Raw genomic sequence first — 9177 nt, forward strand, 5'->3', positions numbered from 1 at the left:
CAGAAATCTGCAAGCCACCCTGACTTAGTAGAGGTGCATCTTGGATGCACGCAGGCTCCCTCATGTGATTCTCGAAGTCTTCAAAAGTGTAGCAGATGCTCTCAAAGGCTGAGCCGTCTCGTCTCTCACTGGATTCGCCTCAATACTGAGCAATGCGTATTGGGTGGTGCCTTCCTTTGATAGCATGTCTGCTAAAAGTGCTGCCTACGCTTTCTGGGTAATGTAGTTCTTTATCCTTAGTTTGGCTCCTGCCTTTTCTGAGTCTTAGAATATTTGCCACCCTGTTTATTGACATTCATATTACTCTGACCCATGTTCGTTTCTCCTCTGTGTCCCTGACCTGAATGTGAGAGATGCCTTGGGTGTATGCAGTGTGACCTCTGCATGTAATATTTGTAGAAATGTACCCCTGAACGCAGGTACCTTTTACGCAGTACATATGCTGGATGTCATATAGCTAAGAGATCACCACCACAAGGGTTATGAGTACCAGTGTAGTTGGAGCACAGGTCATGATAGAGTCCTTGCATTTCACCCTCACTAACAGCTACTGCCACTTGTTTTCCGTTTTCCCTGGGAATTGTATGTGACTGGTGCAGGCCGAACGGGTGACATGGACATGGATCACAGGTTTACAGGATCTATCCTCATATCCATACCGAGCCCAACCCACCAGCTACCAAAATTGACTATTAACCACCTTAGAGTCCAGACTCTGCTGCACCTTGAACTTGGGAAATCTGTATGCAAGCTTCCACTATGAAACAGCCAATGTATTTCGGCTGCATCCTTGTGGCATCCTTAGACCATGGGCCTCATTACGACCCAGGTGGAAAACCATGGTGCTAATAGCACCATGGTCCATGCCGGTAACTTACCGACTCCGCCATGGAGAAAGGAGGAATTACCACCCCATTACAAGGTTGGCGGGGCGGTAATTCCCCCTTCCTCCATGGCCCTTCCCCATTCCCATTTTCGCCCGGTAGGGCTCAATGGGAATGGGGAAGGTGCTAAGTACGGTACTGCAAATTGCGGTACCGTACTTAGCACCAAGGTCTCTTTGCGGGTCCCTACTTTAACGGCTGGTGTAGACCAGCCGTTAAGGTCGGGTCCCGAAAAGGGATCTCGTAATCAGGCGCTAATGGGTTAACAGCGCCACAGCCTTTTACGGCGCCGTTAACCCATTAGCGACAGGGTCGTAATGAGGTCCCATATGTTGTTGGAGGCTAGCTGAACCCTGTCCTGTCTGGTAAAGTTTGGGCCTCATCACGACCCAGGCGGTAAGTTACCGCCTGGGCCGTGACTTTACCACCATGGCGTAAACTACGTTTACGCCATGGTGGTTGGCGGACTTACCGCCCCATTCCGACCTTGGCGGGGCGGTAAGTCCCCAATCCCCATTTACCCTTCCCCATTCCCATTTTTGCCCCATAGGGCATAATGGGAGTGGGGAAGGCGTTAATTACGCCACCGTGAATTACGGTGGCGTAATTAACTCCATGGTCCCTTAGCGCCATGGATTTTAACACCTGCTAAAAGCAGGTGTTAAATTCGCCATGGCGCTAAGGGACCTCGTACTCAGGCGGTAAGGGTCGGCGCTGTTTACGGCGCCGTAAACCCCTTACCGCCTTAGTCTGAAAACATTTTGTAATCTGTCTTGGTCACCACCAGGTTGGAACAATTGTACCTCAATGCCCAGTGAATCTCCCTCTTATAATCGTGTATGGCACCAGTGAAAGAGTCTCAAAAGTTCCCTCCACAAAGTGCAGAAAGTTGATTCCCATGGTGCGACATGAAGAGGGCCAGCTGACAGCTGTTGTACAGAAATACCATTTTCCATTATCCAGCAGCACAAAAGAGGTAACAGCCTAAGTACTATTCCAGTGATGAATTCATATTCAGTCTGGCCATCCTTCTGTTGGTGAAAACTGGTGGAAAACTGAAGTTGAAATCGGTGGATAGAATGTAGTTCCTTTAAAAAATAAGAGGAAGATTATTGTATATCTCCTAGAATCCTAGGTGCACAAGAATCAAACCTACAGGTGGGCTTCAGACGTGGTATCAGCACAATTGATCAGGTATTTATGTTGGTCCTCTTAAATCAGACATGTGTGCAGTTATACAGGCAATCTTTGTATCTGATGTTTGTTGATCTACATCTTCAGCAGGGGCCTCTCTTTGGAACAGCCTTCCTGCCTCCCTGAAACTTGAGGAGAACCATCTCTGGTTCCGGAAACACCTCAAAAACGTCCTTTTTGCTTCTGCTTTCTCTCCTCCCCTCCCTGGCTGAATTCCTGACCGTAATTGCCCTGGCTACCTGGCCACTCTTTTGATCTCTGGCCCAGGCCTCGTCAATTACCCACCTGCACTGCCTCCCTGGCAACCCCTGCACTTGGGGACCGTTTTTCTGTATCCTTTCAGTCCCCTTACTAGCACTTACGTCTGCACTTCCTTGCACTTGCCACTAGCTGGCTGTTTATGTGTCATATTTATTCCACTTCCCATGTACTGCACTTCCCCTCTCCCTTCCCCTGTGCACTTTTCCTTTCCCCCTTCCCATGCACTTGCGCGATCTGAATTTCACCTGGCCTAGTAGGATCGTTGTTTGTCCTCCCATTGCCCCCCCCTTGCCTCGCCGCGCCTTGAAACACTTGTGTATAGGCGCGTTATAAATGCCATATCATATCATATCAAACAGCATCTGCTGCTGTTTCCAGCAGTAGCCTGTGGGAGATAGTAAACAGAACTGGAGCACTGAGTAACCTTTTAACCGCAATCGTAAATGTATACATTGATAACATTGCAAGGCTCCGTTATTGAATCAGTGGTGAGTGTACAGCTCAATTTCCAGTCACAAGAGTGGTAAGGAAGGGATGCATCCTAGCTGCTTCTTTTCTCATTATACATTAATAGCAGAGCCGATTCAATGAGCATACGCCAAAGGGATGCCCCAAGACTGGGCGACAACCCGACTAGTGTGTTGCTGTTTGCGTATGATGTGGTGCGGATTAGCTACAATGGGCATTGGGGCACCTTGATCATTATTGTAACCAACATGGACTCAAAACGAAAACCAGCTAAACCAAATATCAAATATGGTCTAATAAAGCATCACAAGATATTAATCTAGAACTGTATGGTAAGAGACTTGAAAAGGTCGTATTTTATGACTACATAGGGTGAGACTGGATGAAAGGGGTCACTGGACAAAACAAGTATTAAAGAGCACATTAACTTTAGCAAAACAGGGAGGATCATGCATGCTTTCTCCAAACGTATTTGGAGGTAAGACTATAATTCAGACATTGGATGCATGCAGATCAAAGTCATTGGCAGTGGCTCAGTATGCTGCTGAAATCTGTGGTGGCTGTAATATCTCTTCTCTGGGAAGAAGGGACATTTGAATAATAAACATCTCTGTGATCCAAGGATTTACGTTTGAAGTAGGCCTTTTGGCGAAAACTGTGGACGAGTGAGACCCTGGAGCCTTATAGAGCTGCCTGCTCAAATGTGTTATACAAATAGGTGTGCAAAGTATCCCCTGATTCAAGTATATTTACAAGTCTTTAAGATGCTTAGCCTCGAACAACTATGAGAGGGAGTTTCCACAAACAAGCTATACAATCTTCTCATGAAAGAGTGTCTGAAAAAGACGAACAAAGAAGGGCATTTCTCATGCAGATTTGCTAAATCCCTAATGCTGGTATTGTCGCTAGTTTCTAAGACAGGAATATTAAACTAAGTCATGAACCATAACTATCTTTTAAAGTGGATAGCAAGACAAGACTGCTGTTTTTAAAGTTTTGTTTACGGATAGCACTATTAGGTAGTTTCTCCTGTAAGTGGAAACTAGCAAGGAATGCAGATTGTGCTCGAATAAAGAGGAACATATTGGGCATTTTCTGCTATTCTGTAGAGCCAACATTAATTTGGGGTCCAAATATCTGAAACTGTTATTCCTGAGATTCAAAACTACAACAGTTAGACAACACTTAATATTATGCAATATTTCAAATAGTGGCCTGATCCTTTGGGATATGTCACAATATTTAAAGAAAGCTTGAGAAATTGGAAGGAGACCAAGATAAGTACGTTATTAAAATCGTACTGTTTTACAATTCATTTATGTCTGAAATGTTCATTTTTTTTTAGATAAATATAGGGGGTAATTCATAGAATTTAGCGCACAAGTGGTGCACACGGCTGGCGCACAGCCGCGTGCGCCAAAACCCATTTCGGAGCACAGCGTATTCATGGATTTATACATCCATAAGCAGCCGTGGCGCAGAAAGGCGCAGCGACCCTGCAGCAGCGCCAGTTATGCCCCCAACCCCACCACATGCGCCAAAAACATCGCACAAATCCAGTACATTGCGCAAAGGCCAGTGGACCAGCATATAGCCCCCCAAACAGAAAATCGCACGTGTAAATCCACATGCACCCCTCGGAATACACGTACCCTGCTTGCGCCAGGGAAATCACGTGTAAAAATATAGACACACCCCTGGAATACACGCACCCCGCTCGCGCCATCAAAATCGCGTGTAAAACTCCACGCACACCCCTGGAATACACGTACCCTGCTCGTGCCAGGTAAATTGCGTAGGAAAAGTCACCCCTGTGGTGTGGGCTGCCTGCGGGGCATGGTCTGGGGTGATGGGCTGACTGCGGGGCATGCCAATGGTGATGGGCTGCCTGCAGGGCATGGTCTGGGGTAATTGGCTGCCTGCAGAGTTTGGGGAGGGTGGTGTTTAACACACAATTTAATGGCGCGAGTGGGGTGCGTGTGGAGTTTTACACGTGATTTCACTGGCGTGAGCGGGATACACATATCCCGAGGGGTGCGCGTGGACTTTCACACGTGATTTGGCAGTGTGTGCCCTCCCGGGTATGCCCCTCCCTCCCCATTCCCCGCAGGCAGCCCATCACCCCAGACCATGCCCCGCAGGCAGCCCATCACCCCTGGGCATGCCCGGCAGGCAGCCCATCACCCCAGACCATGCCCCACAGGCAGGCCACATGGCACCATGCACTCGGGAGCACCGACACATGTCCCCCCCACCCACAGTGATGGGCACCTGTCAGCAGGCCCTGACTCATGTCCCCCACCCAACACGTTATCACAATCCAGACCTATGGCCCTTATGGCCACCCAAATCCCACCCCACGCCAGTCCAAACACACAACCAAGCATTCCATCCACTCCACATTGAAATCCCCATGTCATGACAGATCCCAAAAAACCAGCATGCCATGAATACATGTCAGTCAGACCCACATAATGGCGACACATGACTGAGAAAACCCACATTGTTACATGCACGAAACCAATGAGAGAAGACCATACAAATGAATTTAAAAATAAAAATGTATTCTATACAAAACGGAACAATGACATGAAATCACACAAGAAAAAAATAAATAAACAAAAGTCTGGATATCCAAAATAAAGGCAAAAAAATGAATGCAGAAATCAATGAAATCCAAAGCAAAATGGCTGCAAAGCGTCCGTCCATGAACCAAAATCCAAAGTTCGAAAAAAAGAAAACCATTCCTCCATGGAAAAAATAATACAGTAAAATCAGGTCCATAACTACGTTCAAATATAAAATCAAGGGTCCATGAGCCCGACAATCCAAATAAAACCTAACAAAAAACCTACCTAACAAACAACTATTTACAAAAAGGCGGGGCATAGTCCATGCGCCCCAAAGAAAAATAAGAAAGAAAGGAAACCTATACCTACTAAACTATTTACAAAGGCGGCGGGCCAGTCCCATGGCTCATTTAGTGATGTTCCGGGCCAGGCCATCATCGAACTCCGTGTCGATGTTCCGGAGGCGGGCCTGTTCCCTGGCCTCAAGGTCTTGCAGGGATGCAGCCATGGAATCCCTCAAGTCCCTGCGAGTTTCCTCGAGGCCCTCCGCCCGCCTCAAAGCCCGGTGCATGGATTTCTCCGCCCTGACCATCCTGAGCCGTGCCCTCTCCGCCCGCCGCCTCTCCGCATCTATTTGCTGGCCCAACCGCTGCCACATGAAAGACACTCCCACTCTGGGGTCCTCCTGCCCCTCGGCTGATGCCTGCCCCGGGGTGTTGATGGCCCAGAGCCATGATGCCTCCCACGCTGAGCTTGCCGCTGCCTCTGATGCAACTGCCTCTGCCACCACAACGGCATCCGGGCTGATGGAATCCACCGGCGCCGTTGTGCACGTGCCCTGCACAATGATGCTAGCACATCCTCCATCTGCTGGGGTCCAGTTGGTGGGGTGGCCATTCCTGCTGGACCTCTGACTCCCGACTGTGGCAGGGATGGGATCGCCACCAGCCTGGCTGCGTTGGTTGGGGCAGGTCCACAGGGGGCCCTGGTGGCATCTGTGCCGGAAGACGGCACGGAGAACGACTGGCGTATAGTGTGCACAGAGGAGGAGAGGACCGCAATACTGGCCGACACATGTAGGAAACCCCCGACCATGGTCCCTCCTAACTGGGCCACGTTGGCACACAGCTCTTCGTGATGACATGTGTGGTCCCCCCAGGAAGCAGGCACATCATCACGAATGTCACGTGTGCACAACGTGACACCAATCAGGACAGACTCAATCCGGTCAAGGGTCCCCTCGTCCACAGGTAGAGGAGTGCCAGATGACGTGGACCTCCCCCCTACCTGCGGACAGGCCTGAGATGGGTCATCCCTGCTGGTGCATGGTGATGCAGTCACAGTGTCAGGGATAGACACATGCACAGGCACCTCCACAGCGACCTGTGCTGCCTCCTGCCCCTGGACTGCACCACTTGCACCAGTGGTACCACCCCCACCAGGCCCCATGTGCGGCTCTGTAGCGGCCTCCTCCTCCTCTATACACACCAGCAACCTGGATGGCTCTGCACCGTCTTCCGCCATTGCAAGCCCCTGTGGGGGCTCATCCACCCCTTCTGCTGCAGCTGTAGTGGCAGACACAGCACCAGTCCCCTCGCTCCTGGATGATGGAATTTCCTGGGAGGGTACTGGGCCTTGCGTCGCTGTCCGGTAGAGGCATCCCTGCTGCTTTCCTCCACAGCGTTGTCTCCGCCCTCTTCTTCACTTGCTGCTGTGTAAAGGGAGACATTGAACACAAGCACCAGGGTACTGAACTATAGTCCCCTAGACACAAAGCAATAGCAAATGAGTGGCACTGTCAAACGTCACTTCCATCATGTCCCTCCACAACACATGTGTCAGTGCAGACAACACACATGCAGGAATAGGCATGGCACATGCAACATACATTGGCATCCATGTCCAAGGCACCATAGATTCATCCAATGGTGGGCTGATACTCACATGCATCATGGGACATGCTGGTCACATGCACACACATCACTGGAGGGTCATGCATCTGGCCCGGTATACCCCCAGACATAGTGGATACAAGGATGACTAGGCTGTATCAGTGAATCAACACATCGTCACGGACATGTGTCACGCATCCATTGCGCACACACTACTCAGACACACGGACATGTACATCATGCATGTCCATGACAGCAGCACACATCTCTCACACCCCAAACATGTCAAAATACAGACACAGGCATGCATACATGTGTGCATTCCGCAGGCTGCTCCGCATGATGCATTATAACACATACACCATCCATGTGGGTCACGCCTGACTGGACTCACATGCAGCACCATCATGTCCCTGCACACACACAACCAAACATGACCCATGTCACACATGCAGCCAAGTAGCTAACTACCAGCATTCTGCAACATGCCCTTTTTTAAACGTGAATGCATGTCCACTCACCGCTCAACTCCAGACGGGCCTGCATCTTGAGGATCTGGTGGTGAAGCACTGGGCAAATGTGCTCTAGGACCCTCATCTGCTGGGTAGTAAGCTAGACCCGGCGCCCCACTGCATCCACTGCTTCCAAGAGGCACCAGGCCTTCTTGAGGGTCCTGGACTTGTAGTCCTCCCAGCGCTTCTAGACGTGTTTGATGTCGCAGGGTGCCACCCCCTCTGCGTTGATGGCACCCACTATGTCCTTCCAGATCCTCCCTCGTCCTTCGTTCTCGGCGCGCAATGGTGTGAAGAGAGCATCATAATGCCCCAGAACTTGCTCCACCAGGATACCAACTTCATTTTCACTGAAGCTGGTAGCCCTCTGCCTCTGTGCTGGGGGGTTGCCACTGGTGCCGGAAGGTGTTGTGTCGGACATGGCAACCCCCGAGGCAGGTGTGGGTGGGCAACTGGGTCCTGGGGCTGGGCTGTGGAGTGATGGAAGACCAGTCAGGAGTCTTCTGTTCCAGCAGGGGTGGTCACAGCAACTGGACCCCTACAGATGGCAGATGTGCAGGCACCAAATGGCAGGGCACAGTGGCAGCAGGAAGGCAGGCAGCAGCAGATGGCTCGTGGGAGGCTGCTTGGGGCTCTGGGGGATAGTAATTCGGCCTTCTGGGCAGGAGCGTGGTCTTCCGTGTGCTGTCACGTGGCCAGCTTGATACGGAGTGATTTGGCACTTGAAAAACAACACGTTTGCGTGAATTCTGAGGGAAGGCCTTCAGCGCATAAACACATAGGTGACGTAACGTATACACGGGCATTTGCCTCAGCACGGGTTGAAGGTCCCATGTGGGCTTCCATCGCTGTGTACGTGCTTTTTGTGGAAAGCGGTGCGTGTGTTTTCCAGATGTTGGGGTTCACACGCGATTACTTCACAGCTGCTACAGTACGTACTTCTTTTGGCATGGGTGTTGGCTACGCGTTCTTCTTCTACACGGTGAGTCGCACACACTATTTTTCCTACTGCGGGTGTCCCTGTTAGTCATGTACCTCTTTTATTTTGGGCATACTAGCCTGCGTATTGATCACGTACACGTTTTTTTGTGTTCCTGGCTGCCACAGCGTACTGCATGTGTTTCTTTCGTGCACGTGGGCTACAGAGGTCGCGTATCTCTTTTTCTTGCTTTTTTGGGATGCCTGAGCGTTGCGTGACACATCATTTCTCCTAAGGGGCCACAGAATGGGACATTCATTGTAGCTCTATATACGTGTTTGTTGTTTGTGCGCCCTTTTATACTGCGCAGGGACGCTTCTGTCTGCCTTCGTGTGGCAGATGTGTTTAGGCCTGTGCGTGTCTTTTGGCGTAATCGTGTTTCCCCTATTCGATTCCATGAATACGTGTAGTTCGCGT

This window comes from Ambystoma mexicanum, chromosome 5q (assembly GCF_040938575.1).
Source record: "Ambystoma mexicanum isolate Mex_15411 chromosome 5q, UKY_AmexF1_1, whole genome shotgun sequence".
Lineage (NCBI taxonomy): Eukaryota > Metazoa > Chordata > Amphibia > Caudata > Ambystomatidae > Ambystoma > Ambystoma mexicanum.